The sequence below is a fragment of the Trichosurus vulpecula genome, chromosome 7 (genome assembly GCF_011100635.1).
Source record: "Trichosurus vulpecula isolate mTriVul1 chromosome 7, mTriVul1.pri, whole genome shotgun sequence".
Lineage (NCBI taxonomy): Eukaryota > Metazoa > Chordata > Mammalia > Diprotodontia > Phalangeridae > Trichosurus > Trichosurus vulpecula.
The window spans coordinates 233,893,125-233,908,368 of NC_050579.1; the positions used below are offsets into that span (position 1 = coordinate 233,893,125).

The window sequence follows — 15,244 nt, forward strand, 5'->3', positions numbered from 1 at the left end:
CAGTATGAGTCTCAATCTTATAGGCTTACATATTTAGTCAATTCAAATATTGTGACACCCCAGGCAGCCAAGATAATCAATAAATCAATTGCTTCAGCCATTCAATCTGGAGGAATTTTGCATTGATTGAATTTGCTTTTTCAATGTTTGAACTAGTTTCTTTTTTGTCATAAATGTCATTTATTAAACATTTAAGTTTACAAATTAATGTGTACCACTTAGCAGTATTGATGTAGTTGGAGAGTATTGCACCTTCTCCAAGCAACACAATGAGACCCTCCAATGTCATGGTGGAATTTGTGACCCTTTCCAGGACCCTGACTCTTTTGGCCAGCTGAGATAAGCCCTCGTATCTCTCTGTGTTTGTACACTGGCTTACCCATCCATTGAGTGTCGGGGTTTCGTCTAATAATGGCTGAATAAGAATAACCTCAGAGAATTTGTAGGCTGAATCTTCACTCACCCAGTATGAGTTCAAGAGTCTTAGTGCCCCACAGTGGCAGTCAGCACATTCTTCTGCTACAGCCTGAAGGCTCCTGGCAAACTTCAGCTGATTGACACCATGATGTACAGGTTTACCATAGGTTGCACCCTTGGGAACTGGAGGCTTTTGGCCACCATGCCAAACTCAAATATGGTAGATGACATTAACCTTGCTAGGCCTTGTAGTCCAGCCTGCTAGCTTTGTTGGGTCTGGTGTGCCTGGGAAGATACTGCCAGCAGCGCATACGCAGCAGGGACTGCATGACATCCTACTGTTTCTTCTTCCATAGCTCCTGGATGTACTTGTAGGCCCCCATTCTGCCTCACACCTAGCCTGCCTGATGGTTGCCACTGACTGGGAAGTGGAGTAGTTTCTATAGGTACACATGATATCCTAGGAAGAATTAGTATGCATGTTAGTGTCCCTCGAAACGTTTAGCTATCACATTGATGTAGAGCCTGATACAATTTGTTATAAAATTTTATTAAAACCCATTTTGAGTCCATGGTATGATTTATTTCTTTCTTAGCTGGATATGAGTTACAGAGGCAGGATGGTATAGTAAATAGAGATCCAGCCTTCAAAGAGATCTGAGTTCAAGTGTGTCGTATATGTGTGTATATACACATGTGTGTACACAAGTATATGCATGAATGCATGTGTGTATATATATATCCATACATATGAGTGTATATATGGGTATGTCTACGTATATGTATATTTATATATATATATATAGTGTATATATATAGTATGTGTGTGTATATATATAGTATGTATATATATTATGTGTATATATAGTGTGTATATATAGTGTATATATATGCATATACATACATGCATACATATATATGTATGTGTGTGTATGTATGTATGTATATATATATATAAAAATATAGTGTGTATATTTAGGTATGTATACTTGTGTGTGTGTATTCCAACATGTACTGGCTGTATGATCCAGGCTATGATCCAGGGTTAGTCACTTAACCTCTCAGTGCTCTAGGCAACCTCTAAGACTCTAAGTTACAAGGAAAGTGTTAACCTGTACTGATAGAGAAGTTTTCTTCACTTGGGAATTCTCTTTGCCAACCAAATCACTGGTCCAGACCTTAGATATGAGTTAAATGAGTATAGACTAAAAACCTAAGGGACATAAACTTGAAAAGATTTTTACTTTTTCAGGGTCAAGTGTCGTGGCAATATTGGCTCTCTTACTCTCCTGGCCATATGACAAATGGTTTCCAATACTATGAGTAATGGGGACATAACTGCCTGGGTGTCAGCAGTGTCCTTTTTTGACCAAATAGCCTTTGGGTATACAAGCATTCTATTCAAGGAAAGCATCAGAAATAGAATGACTTTTCTTCCTTCCTGCCCTCCTCACCTTTGTTTGCACAGCTTCTCTCCTTATTGTATCTTTCTTTTATACATGCTTTCATTCGTCACAATCGGAAATGCCTCTCTGAAAGGAAAGGATAAATAAAAATGACACAAATAACTTTTTTTTGAAAGTCTCTCTGCATTTGAGTTTCCTACAAGTGTTTTCCAGGTCTGTTTCCTCATTTACAAATTGAAGGAGTTGTTCTAGATAGGCTGTAAAGACCCCTTCACCCTTCTCTATACGATCCTGTGATCTTTAGGTGTTTGTAGGATACTCTAATGCATTGTTTTAGAAAAGTTTTATACTTCAAGTCTAATATGCTTATGCTTCTAGTAATAGGAAATGCCCAAAGTTCTCAGGACAAACTGGGATCTAAAAGTACTTTTGTCCACTCACTCAGTTGTCTTATAAATGTGTCCTTAATTGTTAAATTGGCATTTGCCTACCCCTGGCAATAAAGAATGGCATGAGTCATTTCTGTCCCTGCATATTTTTAATTAGAGGGATGGATGCCACACAATCTAGCATGTGTGTGTTCATTATTCTTGTTACATCTGAGTATTTCCCTGTACTTTTCTTTGACATTAATTAAGTCAGTAAACAAGTCCTACACAGAGATTTGGTTTCAGTTTTTTTTCACAGACCAGAGATTTGCTTTGATTGCATGCCATTTGCTCCTTCTGTTGCGTTGGTATGGAGTCTTTGGTTTTGCCTGTCTTAGCATTTGTATCATTGTGGGAGGGTTGCATGCTGTTTATGTGTCCACAGTGAATGGTTTCCTGGAACACAACTTAACATTGACATTAGGTTATATGCAAGCTGGCATTTGAGTTTCACAGGCCCTTAATTTCTTTTAGGCTTTCAACGACAGCTGGAATAGTAGAGTGAATTCTGCCCCAGTATTCATTCATTCAATTGCTTACTCATTTGGCAACTATTTATTAAACATTTATTATGTGCTAAAAGCTTTGATAGGTGCTTGTGAAAAGAAAGATCTAAAACTTATAGAAGACATGACCCTCATCCTCCATGGAGTTCACAATCTAATTTTGTTATTCAGTCATTTCAGTTGTGTTTGACTTTTTGTGATACAATTTGGGGTTTTCTTGGCAAAGATACTGGAGTGGCTTGCCATTTCCTTTTCCAGGGCATTTTGCAGATAAGGAAACTGAGGCAAACAAAGTTAAATGACTTGCTCATATCCACATAGCTAGTAAGTGTCAGAGGCCAGATTTGACTCCAGGCCTGACACTCTATGCACTGCATCACCTAGCTGCCCACAGTCTAATAGGAACATAAAATATGAGCATATACTAAATGATACTGCACATTGGCATATGTCATTTCTGGGTTAGTTGAGTAAAACAGTATAAAGAATACTGAACTGGGCATAAGAAGAGTTGTCTCGTTCTCTTTTTATATTTTCAATGTATATAATAGATCAAAGTGCATGGTAATCTAGCGTAGAGTGACCTTAGGTAGGTCACTTTCTATCTCAAGTCCTCTGTTTCCAGACCAGAAGGAAAGATTTCGCAGAAAGTGAACAAACCCCAGAAAGTCAGTATATCAAAGGTCGAAGAGTAGCCTGTGTAAACTTTGGTGTATCTTTGTCCTAGCTCTTCTTTAGTTAGATTCCCAGAGGAAGGCTGATGATATTTCCCTCTTAGAATTCTAGATGTAACACTGAGGAGTCAGTGGTAATTCTCAATGCCATTAGATTGAGATCTCACAAATGTGCTCTTTGTCAACATTATGTTACACAATCAACTAGTATTTATTAAGTGCCAGCTATGTGCCAGCCAGATTTGAGTAGCTTTTAGAAAGGAGTATTTATTAAGGTTGAACAAGAAAAACAGTTGGCACAAAGCAACCTCCCTTGCCCCTCCCCAATTCTGCAACATTCCCACCCATAAGTACTTTTAGCATTCAAGGAAAGTGGGTACATGATTAGGAAGCACATGTGGAAAAAGGGCAACTCACAGATCCTGGTTATTGGAAGATGTTTTTTCCTCCTTTACAGGATATTCAAGAATCTCCCTGTAAGTATTAGGAAGTCTCTTTTCTGGTCTCCTTGTAAAGGTATGAATCCAATCTGTTCTTGGCTCCTGATGATTCAGACACTGCCACCAGTTGATCCAAGAATGCTGTTTAGGACACGAATAGAAAGATAGAAAGTCCAACCCTTCTAAGCTACAAGGGACTCCACAGAACAAATGGGGAAGGGAGGAAGAGAAGAAAAGGCCAAAGCCAATGCCTCTCTCTACTGCCCAGATCATTCCTCCCAAGGAATCTACTAGAAAGCAGCACACTTCAATTTCTAGAATTCTTTCCCCATATACATTCCAGCTAAATTGATGTTTTAATATAGGCATAAAGAAGCTTAAGGACATCATTATAGTCATTCAGTCATGTCTGACTCTTCATGACAAAAGGACTGGTGTGGTTTGCTTTTTCTTTCTCCAGTGTGTCCCCGTTTTACAGATTAGGAACCAAGCCAAATAGAGGTTAAGTGACTTGCCCAGGGTCACACAGGTAGCAAGTGTGTGAAGCTGGCTTTGAACTCAGGTCTTCCTGAGTCCAGGGTCAGTGCTTTTCTGCCACAGAGGAAATCCTACATCTAATTAGGACAGAGCTATTATGAGATTTTTACACAATCTCAAATCTTTTCATTCATCTATTTGGTTGAGCTACTCTTACCTAGTTAAAGTATCAGAGCTAAAATAGGGTGGGGTGGTTTAAGCCTCATCCTAATGGAATAAATATGAACTTATTATAAATGTACTAAAATTTAAAGCTTCCTTTCTCTTGATTTTGGCTTATCTTGATTTTGCTTATCTGGCTTTAGGTCACTCACTGGAAAAGGATGTGAATTCCTTGAGGGCAGGGTGTAATCTTTCATTTTTTTATCTTTATATTCTCTGCACTTATCATAACACCTTTTACATAGGAGGTACTAAATAAATGTTTGTCCCATTAAATTAATAACTGAATTGAGGGGATTAATCTAGAAGATTACTCAGCTTTCTTCTAGTTCTATACTTTCCTGTTTTGTTTTCTTAGCTTAGGTGATTATAGCATACATAAGTGGTTGGTTATTCTAAAATTGAGATCCAGGACTCAAATTCAAGAAACATTTATTAAATCTGTAGGGCAGCTGGATAAGTGGAATGAATTCTTGACATCTATACAGATAAATGCAAGCATAGGAAATAAAGAATTGAGAAGGTACATAGTACTTTGAAGCAGCTACACCTTTGGGGTTTTGTCTTTTGCTTCTTCCAATCTCCAGCACATTTTCACATGAAACAAACAAACAAACAAAAATCTACAGTTGAGAAAACTAACACCAGCGGTTGTGGTGGGGGTCAGGTGGGAAGGAACCATGAAAGGCAGAATATCCCTAATACTCTAAAATATTTACCAAGAGATAGCATTTGGTAATCAAAAGTTTAGTTGAAGTTACAAGAATTTTCTAATCTTAAACCAAAAGCAGTCTTGGGAAAGAGAGCATGTCTCTGATGAGAAAGAGGGAGAAGGTTCAATGATAGACTTAAATCCTGTGGGTATAACTTAGCCATCTGGTTGTTCTGTGTTCCAGAAGAGCTTAGTCCCTGGATGAGGATACTCTTCTTCTGTAGAGGAAATAAAAGAAAAAGTTAACCATGACCGAGGTTCTGAGAACTGAGGTATACTTCTTTTGGGGAGAAAAGCAGTAAATAGTCCTTCTCAACCCTCATATTGAGTGTATGATAGTCTGTCTTTGGAAAAAAAAAACAGACCTTTAAGTCTTTGGGTTTTAAAGAAAAAGAGAAGTGATTGAATCTGTTATTCCTTTTATGAGGAGAGATAACACCCAGGCTGAGGACCCCAACTAAAGTCCAAACTGGGAAGTAAAGAGAAACTCTTCAACCTTATACTCAGTGGAGACAGCTCTGGCAGTGACCATCAGAGACTACAAGGACTCATTAGAGCACCATTTAACAGTGAGCGCATGAGAACAAAAGGGAGCAATACCCAACAGGCACAACAAAATGACATCGCTGGAAGGCATTGCCAACCTTGCAGCCTTGGAGGCATGAATTGATGTTTCAAACATGTGCTTTTGCCATATTTGACATTTGTCTCCCATGTGTGAGTGTCCCTCCATGGATGCACTCTGACCATGTGTGTTCCCTATATATGTCCTTACCCTATATGTGTGTCCACTCTTCCCAAAGATGTTTTAACTTGTAGAAAGTGTGTCCTAGACTGTGTTATAAATGCTTAATGATTATCATAATCTAATAAATGTTTTGGTTTTGAACTGTATCCTCTTTTTGAGTGGTAAAAGGAAACCCATCATTTAGTGGATACAGACTCACAGAGTCTAGAGTAGCTTCTCTGGGTGGAAATGACTTTGGAGTGAGTAGACATGATCCCAGGTGTAGTAAATAGGCCTATGACCCTTTATCTAAGGGGTCCTTTTTTGATATGAGTACTGCCTCAGTATTTCAGGCTCCAGATGAGAGTGGCACTAGATCTTCATTTGAAATATCAATATTTTTCAGCACTAAGAGAGGTATTCATAATGGGAAACCAACATTAACAACCTGAAAAAGTCTGTTGTTCTTTGGTGTTATAAAGGTATACATAAAGGAGAAGCTGCAGACACCAGAGACAAAGTTCATTAACTTAATTTGCCATCAACATTATTTTTTCCCATATGGACAAAACATTATCAGGTGTTATTGGATCATTGTACTTGACCTCCAAGTCTGGTGAAGCATAAAGCTAGTCCATGATATATAATAAGTATTTTCAAGGTGTTTTAAACTTTCTAATTTAACAGAACCTGTGGGGTTGAATGAGTAGGAGATTAAATCAGTTTACAATCCTGTCTTAGGGAACCACATTTGGTCATCATGGTTATTACTCTAGACCACCATATGCTCATAGTTTTCTAAGGGTTATCCTATGAGACAAAGCTTGGTCACATGATTGACTATAGTATTTTTAGACATCTGTTTACATATACAGAGCCAAACAACTCCAAATTACTACTTTTGCCTTCAAATTATTCCAGCAAGTGGGTATTTCAAAATAATTGCAATTACAGAGTGAACATTACTTTGAGGGAAATGGTTCGTTCAGTTAATCATTTGATTCAATTAAAAGGAGATGGGCAAAATTTGCCTTAGGGAGAAATGTCACATTCTGAACCTCAGAGCTATAGTTTTGCTTCAGATATAACAGAAATGGGTATTGCATGGCACAGAATTATAAAATTTCATTGGTAAAAAGGGTCTTCAGTGTTGAAAAAGACCTAGGTCAATTCCATTCCTGTGACAAGATTCTCAATTAGTGGCCAATCTGCTTCTGCTAAACACCTCCCATAATGGAATATTTCAGAAAAGTTTGCATAGGTTAACTTCTTTCAAGTCCCAGCTAAAATCCCACCTTTCCAAGAAGCCTTTCCAGATCCCCATTGATACTAGTGCCTTTTCTCTGAGATTGTCTCCAGTTTTTCCTGTATAGATTATATATGTACATTGTTGTTTGCATGGATTCCCTTCTATTATATTGTGTGATCTTTGACATTAGGAACTGTTTTCCCCCTTCATTCTATCCTCAGTGCTCGACATAGTGCCTGGCACATAATTTGTGCTTAATAAATATTTGTTGACTTGATAACTTCCAACAACTAACCTTTGCTGAATTAACAGAAAGCTCATAAGCTATAACCTGATAAGCTCAAATTTGATCCCTAATAAACAAATACATAAATTCACCATTTTTAATGGAGTATTTGGTAGATTATTAAAATGTATCATAAAGAGAAATGCTGGTCACTGAGTGTAAACATGTGCCTACTTCCTTTGTTGTCCTCATGGATCACTCTAGAGGTCTGGGGAAACCAATGGACCTTTCCTCAGAATAATGATTTTAATTGAATAAGATAAACCATATTACAAAGAAAAAACAACTATACTGAAATATAAATTAAATTAAATACAAATTAAAAATTCATGGACCCCCTGAAATCAGGTCTATGAATTCCAAATCAAGAGATACTAGGTTAGAGAATAGCTTGCAATTCTAATTCAAAATTTGTCTCCTGCTTTGAGTCATTTATATAAGCCATACTCCACACCTGGAATACCTTTCCTTCTCATCTCTATCATAACCCTTATCTTCATTCAAGGATCTGCTTAGGTACTAGTTCATCTTTGAAACTTTTCCTCATCTCTATCTTGCCCTCTCCTCTAGGTTGCTATTCTCCCCCTCTTCTTATTACTTTGTATTGTAATTTTCTACTGTTGTGTTGTCTTCCCATTAAAATGAAAATTCCTGGAAGACAGGGATTATTTCATTTTTGTAACTACATTCTCAGTACCTTACATATCACATTGCATATGGTGCAAGTTTAATATATTTTAATGGGTTTGTTGATCAATCAATCAATCAATATTTATTACATGTTTACTCTGTGCCAGGCATAGTGTTAAATGCTGGGGATACAGAGAGAGCAGAAGACAATTCCTTCCCTCATGGAGTTTACAATCTATTGGGGGAGACAACATGCAAGCAAATATAAAGAAAACAAGCTATATACAGGATAAATAGACAGTAATGGACAGAGGGAAGGCACTGGAATTAAAAGGGGTTAGGGAAGGCTTCCTGTAGAAGATGGGATTTTAGTTGGGACTTTTTAAAGGAAGCAAGAGAGGTCAGTGGTCAGAGTGGATGAGGGAGAATATTTCAAGAGTTGGGGGTAACTAAGGAGCATTCTCAGAGTAGAGAGATGAAGTATCTTGTCCATGGAATAACCAGGCCAATTCCAATGGAATGAAGAGTACATGTAAGGGAGTAAGGTGTAAGAAGACTGGAAATGTAGAAAGGGTCTAAATTATAAAGGGCTTTGAATGCCAAACATAAATTTGAATTTGCTCCTGGAGGCAATAGGAAGACACTGGAGTTTATTGAGTGGGGGTGCTAATATGATCAGACCTGTGGTTTAGGAAAATCATTTTAGTGGTTGAATAGGATGCATTAGAGTGGGGAGAGACCTGAGGTAGACAGACCTATTTCCTACTTAAATCTGGTAGTCCGTGTTTTTCTCAGCAGCTGTAAGGGTCTTGACAATGGAATTATTCATTGGTTGTCTATAGATTGAAACACTAAGTTTATTTGCCTTTATGATAAAGTCATCAGATTGAAATATTAAGGAATTATTGGAAATACACTATCCCTAGATTCCAGGAATGTACTTAGAAAACTAAATAATAATGTACATGTAATATGGAAGACAAGATGGAATAGCATGGGCTGGTAGTTCAATCATGTAGATTTGTAGTTGAATGACTATAAATGAAAAATGCTGATTGATTTTTTTGATGATATTTTAAAGGGAGGTTCATTAGTGGCTTGCTGTCAGGTTTTGTCATTAATTTCATCTTGCTTAACATTTTCACCAAAACCATAGATGAAATGCTAATGACATGCTTATGGCTTATGAAATGCATATGGCACAAATATGAGGGTTGGCTATTATGCTGGGAGATGGAATAAGCTATTAAAAAATTCTTGACATATTGGAATAATGAGTAGAATTCAACAAGGCAACATTTAAAAAAATATGTAAAGTTCTGAACTTAGCTTCAAAAAATCATTTTTAGAAATACTATAAGGTTAAGCTGGGTGAGACTTTTTTTTTACTGTTTTCTTTTTCAGAACACTTATGTAATCAAGCACCTTTGATGAGAATGGCCTTTGTTTCTTTTATTAAATCAGGAGCATTTGATGACCTGCTTACCTCAAGGGAAAGCCTAGTTTACATGGCTTTTGAGTAGCATGTTTGTGACACCCTTTGAACCTGAACAGGGTATATAAACTCAGAGGTTAGCGTTTTGTTTAGGGCTCTCACTCACTGGAAGAGTGTTGATGTGGAGACTCTGGGTAGCCACTGGAGCCACCTGGCTTTGAAGAAAAACTAGATATTGGTGCTTCTCTTTTTTATAATTATATATGTGATGTCTTGATCGGACAAAGCCTATCTGTTGAATTGTGTTATTTGATCTGCTGGCATTTTCTGTTTGTAATTTTGATTTGTGTTTGCTCTGAAGTTCAGAGTACTGGCTTTTCTCCCTGAATTAAGTGAATGATATATGTATGTTTAATTAAAGTCAAATTGTTAACCCCCTAAAGTTGCTTTCCTTAGAAAAGCAGATTAAAGAACCTGGACTAGTAGCAGCTCTTGTTGCTCATCTTGTTGGGTCTTATACCCCTACTGCAGCTGCTAGCCACATTGTTGTTACAAATACAGAAATTTTTTAAAAAATACATATGTAAGAAAAGACCTCAGGAACTTTGTTTGCCATAAACTTAATATGACTCAAGAGTGTTGTGCCCACAACAAGAAGAAATGTTTCATTCTCCTCTGTATTGGTTGAACTTATATGTACAGTAGAGCTGGGAGATGTTAGGAGTATGCCCAGCTGACTTTCTTTAGCAATGTCCTAATTACAATTTTACACCTCTCTTTGGAAAGGTTCACAACAACATTCTCCTTCCCTATTCATTTCCAAAGAAAATAATAGGCTTTGGGAAAAGGGATGACAATGTGTCAGGTGATTTGGGTTGAAGAGAAGCTTTCTGTTGTCAATAGGGTTGGGACTTCTCTGTTTAAAATTGACCTATTCTTAATAGGAGACAGCATCCCTAATAACCTTCCCATCTGAAATAGAGATTGCAATGCAAAATATGTGATTTTATAACCAATTTTCAAGATGAGCGATGGGGAGCACAGGACAAATAACTGGCAGAAAGACTGAACTCTGCTCGACAGAAGAAAGGACTTTTTAACTATTACAGCTGTCCTAAAATGGTGCCAGTGACTTCCTTAACATCAAAACATTTAATAAACACAAATTGGATACCCTTCTATCAGGCATGTTGTAGAAGGGATTTTTCCATGGATGACGATTGACCAAGATGACTTAAGTCCTCTTCTAAATTCTAAGATTCTAACATAAATTTTAAATTTAAATAAATAGATATTACAATCAATTCAGGCCTTGAATTCATGTCTAATGCTTCCCTACAATGACTAGATTTTGAACTACTAATTAGGTTTTTCCTTTGACCTACTAGGTGACCTTGAACAATCAGGCAACTCTCTAAGCTCAGTGGTTTTACACAATTCCAAGTGGGGAAGATCAGAAAGATAAAGGGTATTGTGAGACATTGAAATCCTAGAACAAAAGTGATCCTCGATCTACTGAAGTAATTCTTTCAGAGTCATATTTTAGCGTCTATTTTAGTTGCAAAGTACTGTCAGACTATAAAGACTTTTGGAAAAGATGTCACCATAAATGAAACCACTGGCAATATATCAATAGCTTCATTCTCACAAAGAACAGAATGATCATAAAATTTAAAACTAGAAAGGACCTTAGAGATCATCAAGATGAGCGTTTTTACTTTACAGATGGGAAAACTGAGGTCCAAAAATGTTAAGTGACTTTTTCAAGGTCACAAGGTAGTAACAGAACAAGTAATTAAATTCATATCCTAAAACCCCGGACTTAGAGCTGTCTATATTACATACACCCCCTACTCCTGTTTAACTCATGACTTTTTTTTGGAGGGGGGAAGGCAGGGCAATTGGGGTTAAGTGACTTGCCCAAGGTCACACAGCTAGTAAGTGTGTCAAGTGTCTGAGGCCAGATTTGAACTCAGGTCCTTCTTACTCCAGGGCTGGTGCTCTACTCACTGTGCCACCTAGCTTCCCCTAACTCACGACTTTTAATAACCTAGTTTATCCACATCCTTGACAACACCAATTCTCAGAATTGTATGACCTCCCATAGCAAGGTTGTAGTGTGAGTACAGTTTCTTACCCTTCCACTTTGTAAGTCACTTTACTCATATGAAACCTTCTTTTTAATCTCCCTTGTAAACTTTAGTGCCCTGACCCTTTTCTGAACTTTAATCCATTTCTAAGGATTTTAAAGTCATTTGTTATTAGATAGTCTTAATGGTTCAAAGCATAAATAAATGAAATTGCTTCTTTGTACATTGTAAGTACTTTGTAAGCCATGAAATACTAAAGTAAGTTTGAGCTGCTAATAAAAAGAAATTTGTATATTATGTTCTAATAGGGTCCTTTATTCTTTTTTTCTGAATGGAGATTATCTTTCTCAGCATCTCTTATATGGGTCTAAGGCTATACAGTATGATTTTTTTTTTACTTTTATTAGGACTAAATAGCTCTTCATGATAATAGATCACATCAAAATGTTTCCTGCTCAGAAGACATCTGTCTTAATATGATCTCTTTCTTTTAATAATCAGAAAAAAATAAAGCATATATCATCTCTGGAGTCCCATTGAATGCTGTTAAAAATCATCCATTGGGTGGTCATCTCTATATCCACTCTCTCCTTTTGTCCTTGGATTTTACATTTATTGCTAATAAAAGGGAATTTTCATTCAGTACCTAATGATTTTCCATAAAGACCCATATTTCCTAATGATATCAAGATTATAAATTGGGAAAAAGACAGAGATTTATCTGCCACTTCCTCAGAGGGGGAAAACTAAGAAATAAAAAGACTGCAAGTTTTAAAGGTAGAGAAGCACTTTACCCAATAGTTTAAGACCACTTAGTGAACAATTACTCACCCTTCCCGGTTATTTCACGCACACACACACACACACACACACACACACGTGCACTCATGTACCTATGTACGTGCAAATGTACTGCTATAAATATTTTGGTGTATATAGCACCTTGCTTTCTGTCTTTGGTAATGGGATACCTTTCGCTGGGATATCTGAATCAAAAAGTTTTCTGGGTAAGGAATGAAGAGGGACATATTTGCAAATGAACGTGCTATAAATATAAAAGGTGTTGATAAATAAATGAATTAGGCCAGTCTATGACAGTAGTTACACAACATTTTACCTCTCTTGCTTGGCAGGTCCTATCAGAGTTGACACTGTTGGCATAGTCTTTGAGAGTCCTAGACTGTGTCCATGCCAAGATCAGAGATCCGAGGATGACAAGAGGAGAGGTTCAGCCATATTATTGTCATTCAAACCCATTGGCTATATCCTGTAGCTTTCTGTTTCATTTTATGAAAAGGAAATAAAAATGAAAACCTATTGTACCTCTGCCATCTAGGTTCATACAGATTAATGTGACATGTAAGCTATACTATGTTCATCCATATACACTTACCTTCAAATATCTTCCCTCACCTCCAAAAGTTAAAGAGGAAATTGTTGATTTGTTTCTTTTTTTCTCCTCCCATCTGCATAATTTTCCTTGGCTTGTCTGTCATTGTTAGCAGCAGGAAATAAATAGAAGCTTTGAAATAAGTCTATGATGTGCATTTTTTTAAGACCAGCCCAGCCCAGCGCAGCGCAGGAACTCTATGCTCTTTTCATTTTCCCCCATGTGCCTAGGTGTGTTTCAGAAAATAATTTATTATTTATTTATTATAAAATAATTTATTTTTTCTATTTTTCTTTAGAAGTTAAAACAATTGTCAAAAATCCTACAGCAGATTCTGATGACAATGTGATAGTCCAAGGTTAACTAATCTTATCATGCACCCTGCTGTTTCCCTGAGCTAAGGGCTCTCCCAGCAAATTCTTTCATGCTGTCCTTTCCTATAACTGATATTGAAAGAGTGCAAAAATAACAATAAACTTTTGGAGTGATAAAAACAATTTCAAAGCTCAGGGATGACAAATTAAATTCTTGTGGAAATAGAGACTGACCTGCTATTTCCCAGAACTGATGATCAAAGTAGGTCTGATTTTATTTGCACAACTTTAATATGCTCCTTTCCTTTCCCTTCCCTTTCCTTCCCCATCTCCTCCTCTTCAGATTCCCTTCCCTTCCCTTCCCTTCCCTTCCCTTCCCTTCCCTTCCCTTCCCTTCTCTTTCCTTCCCTTCCCTTCCCTTCCCTTCCCTTCCCTTCCCTTCCCTTCCCTTCCTTTCCCTTCCCTTCCCTTCCCTTCCCTTCCCTTCCCTTCCCTTCCCTTCCCTTCCCTTCCCTTCCCTTTCTCTCCCAGCGTGATTATTAAAGTTTTGCACGTATGCAAAGGAATTGCACTGTAATCCCGATCCTTAATTCCTCATACCATAGTCACTTTTGATAACTGATCACCTGTGGGAAGGAAGGGATAAACTATTGGGAGACCCCATGAAATAAAATGAGCACTGGTTCTGGAATCAGAGCTTCATACCCTGCCTTACATAGTATTAACTAGCATTTTACATAGCACTTTAAAGTCTTAAAAGTCTGCCTAAGAACATACAATTTAAATAGGAGTTTTAGAGCCATACTATATTTATTCCTTTGTTCTTACCTTTACATGTTCTTTTTTCTTCAAGAATCAAAGAAGAAATTAAAGAATTTTATTCTATTTAATTTCCATAAGGACAATCAGAACTGTGTTTTAGAATCCAACTATGGTGGTGGTCCTGTCCTTGATGGTAAAAAGAGATCACTATAAAATTCTGTATAAATACTTTTAAAATGATTTATTTTAATAATTTTATTAATATTTTTATTTTATATTTATAATTTATGTTGTTTTCCTTCCAGTTTCAACCTTGAATTCCTTCAGCGTGATTTTGCTTAGATGTTCTCTGGTCAGTTTTTCTTTAAACTTTTTCCCCTCTCTTCCCCTGCTTTAAAATGTTTTGTGAGTCAATCTTTTACTATACCGCACCCTAAGATTTTAGAAATGAGTTTATATTCTAAGCTGGTATTTTTCTTGGCTGCCATATCTCTCTGCTTGGCAAGAGAGATCAAGCATTTGCTGACCGAGGTGATTTTCAGTTCTTTTCTATTTCTCATTATGACAATTGATTCATATTGGTTAAACTTTTTAAAAAATGCTGTAATGTATCAATATGCTTTTCTCTACCCATTCCCCATTTTAGGCATCAATAACTGGGTTTAATGGACTAGATTAGTGTTGTTCTAATTGCAAGCTATATAAATATATATGTATATATATATGTGTGTGTGTGTGTGTGTCTGTATATATATTCTTATTTTTATTCTTTCCTTTCAAATTGGCATTCATTCGTTCTTTGCTCTAGTAAGCCAGTGGTTTAACAATACCCTAACAACTGCTGAATCAGCAGTCACTCTTACATCAGTTAACCACCTTCGTTGTTGCTTTAGAATTTAATCAATTTCATTTTTCTTATGTTATTTCACGCACATCGTGCTATTCATCTCCCAAATCTTCTATCAAAAGAAGTATTCATGATATGAGTTTGAGGTTTCTGTTTTGACCATGGATTCAGCATCTCTCATTCGTTATTCCCAAACCATATTTTTCATTTTATTGGTACCTAACTTCCTAAT

General features: G+C 36.8%; 1 pseudogene; it reads right to left on the minus strand.

The window, feature by feature from the left end:
* Positions 1 to 218: 218 nt before the first annotated feature.
* On the minus strand, positions 219 to 800 carry LOC118857843 (annotated as a pseudogene).
* Positions 801 to 15,244: the final 14,444 nt, after the last annotated feature.